Source organism: Triticum dicoccoides, chromosome 1A (genome assembly GCF_002162155.2).
Source record: "Triticum dicoccoides isolate Atlit2015 ecotype Zavitan chromosome 1A, WEW_v2.0, whole genome shotgun sequence".
Lineage (NCBI taxonomy): Eukaryota > Viridiplantae > Streptophyta > Magnoliopsida > Poales > Poaceae > Triticum > Triticum dicoccoides.
Genome location: NC_041380.1, coordinates 124,420,887 through 124,424,352, shown reverse-complemented (window position 1 = coordinate 124,424,352; position 3,466 = coordinate 124,420,887). Strand labels below are relative to the sequence as shown.

At 41.9% G+C, this 3,466-nt stretch overlaps 1 pseudogene; it reads right to left on the bottom strand.

The window, feature by feature from the left end:
- Positions 1–622: 622 nt before the first annotated feature.
- LOC119366320 lies at positions 623–3,092 on the bottom strand (annotated as a pseudogene).
- Between the last annotated feature and the right edge of the window lie 374 nt (positions 3,093–3,466).

The following is a 3,466-nucleotide window of genomic DNA, read 5'->3' as shown; positions in this document are numbered from 1 at the left end:
TCGTGTCTATATGATGTGTTTTTTACCCCATGCATGGTGCGTACACAGCATGCATATGCTTCAATCATGTTTAATTCTGGCCAGGGAAAATAAACAAACAACAAACATCATGTTTGTGCTGGCCCATTCCTATCCTTCTTAAGCCAGGAAAGGTATGGAAGCCCGCCTATAAAATTGTATGTTTGTAACTATGGGATCCAGTTTCAATAAAACACGCGACATAAACTGTCATTCAGGTTTTCTTGCAAATCAACACGCATCGATTTACTACAACTTGGGATAAACAGAGAAATTATGTACTTTTCACATACTAACCATACACCTGGTCCCAACAGTGTAATGAAGACACGTGTAATGAGCACAAACAGCCAAAAGTTTGAGATACTCATTCTCGTGAGTAAATCTAATAAGTAGACTGCAATAAGACAAGCTTACAGTATTTGCTTGTTCTCAGTACCTCTTTTGCGCAATCCACAATGTATGCTCATGCATGCATGCAAAAGCGACACATACATGTATAGCTTTAAATATGGCACATAAATCCAAGCAACATGTTCACCATTGATGTTGGTGTGACATGATAATTCAAGTAATAAGTATGGTACGCAATGTCAGGTGTAAGTAGCACTCATTTGTATGTTTGTGCAACTTTATCATCAGATGCTAATTGGGTTTTAGATTACTACCAAGTTGAGGACACATATCCCAAGGCAACGCGTCCAATGGCAACAAGCCTGGGGACAGCTATCCCCCGTGGCAGCAAACTATATTTGAAAGAAATACAACAAATAACTTGACAAGACAAATCGAAGTGGAACAACTCAACGTAAGAGTAAGAACCATGGGAGAGGCGTTTAACTCTTAACAGTAAAAAAATAGTAAAGAAGATTATTTTAATAACACTAAGACAGAACTAAAAGAAAAGACAATACCCAAATTTCTTACACAAATGCAAGCACTTGAGCAAAATGGATGAAGGGATAATGGACCCTCTCGTGCTGTTGCTGACCATTCCCACAATCTTGCCATCAAAGTCAATAACTGGCCCTCCATTGTCATACTGGAACATATGTATTAGCAACATTAAATTTTGATACCAACATTTTGCAAAATAAAACAACAGATGACATTATCCAAATAACGAAACAATGTAGACAATAATCTCAGAATAGATTACAATCTGTACCTTAGGATGCTCATCTGCGCCATGAACATACAGATAGTGATGCCGTTCAAGCAGGTTGGGATTCAGATATTGCACCATACCATGACCTATCGTTAGAAATGAACTTTCATCTCTTCCGAGTTCAAACACTTCTTCAGCACTTTTCACGTCATCATTGAAGGAGAGCAACTGGACAGGTTCTTCTACTCTAACCTCAAGCATAGCAAGATTCTAGTGCTTCTCGTAGTACAGCATGGTGGCCTTCTGAGTAGTGGCATCCCGCAAGTGAACAAAAACCTGAAACAGAAGTTGTGAAATATGATGTTTTAGATATTTTTATTTGTTCGAAAACCAATGATGTCTTAGAAGTTAGAAAAGAAAAAATATGATGACATTTATAGTTATACCCATGTCTTCTTAAATTGGTCAGCATCTCCCACAAAGCCACATGTGGATGCAATGCAAATTACTCTTTTAGCTCCATTGAATTCACCATTTGTATAAAATAGATAGTGACTAATTGAATTGATTCATTATGCATGCATGGTTTACCAAAAAATTATATCGTTATTTCGGTGCTAGCTAATTGTATCATTGTGTCAGCCAACATACTTCACTTTAACACCTCCCTAGTTCTAGTGTCAGAAGATAGAATATGCAGGTGTAACTGCGGATGGAGTTATGTTAAATGTGGACAGGACTAGCTATCTTACGCCACAAATAAAATGAGTTAAGTAAGGTTGAACTAGTATGAGACTACATGCACAAAAAATAAGTGAATACAAACTGCCATTTTCCTATCCTTAACAACTCACCTTGGCCTTGGGAGCATACTCATCTTTACCTAGCCAGTCATTTGAGGATGGGGACTTCGTGCGAATCACATGTGCAGTAGTCAAAACAGTACCTTTTTTGTTTTCCTCATCCCAATCAACCCAAAATCCAGAGCATCGTGTTAGCAAATGACGACCTGCAAACGCATGCATGTATGAACAAGGAACAACCTATTCTCGCAGCGCTCCTAACAAATAGACATGACATAGTTGTCATACCAACAGAGGATGAAAGTCCAATAACTGATGGAGCAGCAGCAAGCACTGTCTTTGTTGTGGATTCACGGACACGAAGAAGCTTAGGATTAGTACTCAAGCATGTGGGCGGTTTACACGTGTGCAGATAAAGAGTCGGCAGTTCCATTTGGCGGCCTGCAAGAAGATCAGCAATCAGAAGTTAACACTAATATGCTAAACTGTCATTTGATTTCAGCAGCATTCAGAGGATATGTCGCTTCGCTAAGTTGAACTTCACAATAGGCGGCACATGTCTCGATTTCAAGATAATCTGCAAATGTCTCATGTTCTTGTCTCTCACAGGCATACTAGATAGTATACATGATAATGACAGGACGTGAAACATTAAAAGGAATGGAGGGTACTTGAACAACAAACCTAATTTTTCATCGTATGCATCGTGTACATCTTGAATGGCCTTGAGCATATCCAGATCTTCGTATAACGCATCCGGAATCTGCGGCGCGCGAATTGGGGAGCTGCCTGCAGATGAGACCCCATCCTCCTCCTCCTCCTCATCCCTGGTCCTTGTCCGTTCCTTCGATTTCTGGTTGGCAGCCGCCCCCCTCTTTCTCTTCCTTGTCGGGGACCGCACGGGTGGTTCCTGTGGCGATTGGGAGCCCGGGGGCTTCCGCCGCGCACGCACCAGGGCCATCGACCGGGTGGTCGTCGTGGGCGTTGCTGAGACGGTGGAGCTCCGGCCGCGGCGGAGCGCGAGGGTTGGTCCGGACCCCGACGCCTCTCCCTCTTGGGTGGCGGCTTGCGGCATTGCTGACCGCGTCGGGCCGCCGCGGTCAGCAAGAGAGAGGACGGAACTGCACGGGCCTTTACGATCGCCGGCGGAACTCCGGGTTGGGGAATTGATTTTTACTTTACCGTTTTGCTACAGCATATTTAGATGTGCCGTCTAGTCATAGTGAGAGTAACTTAAACAATAACATAACGCATTTTGAGATATTTTTGCTTATGTAGCAAGTAGTTAATGAGAAGTGACAACATAATATGTTACTGTAACATAGTGTTTTTCAAGACAACATGAGTATACAAGCTATTAAATGAAGCCACATATGACACTACTACTATATTACTTTGCACTATGAAGATGGTAACTTAGAGTAATATCATATGTATGACACTAGTATAAGTTTCTTCTATGACCAATGTAAAAGCATCGCTGGCCGTTGGCACCACCAGGAGGCTTAAAAATCGCCTCTCGCAGCCAGCGCTAAAA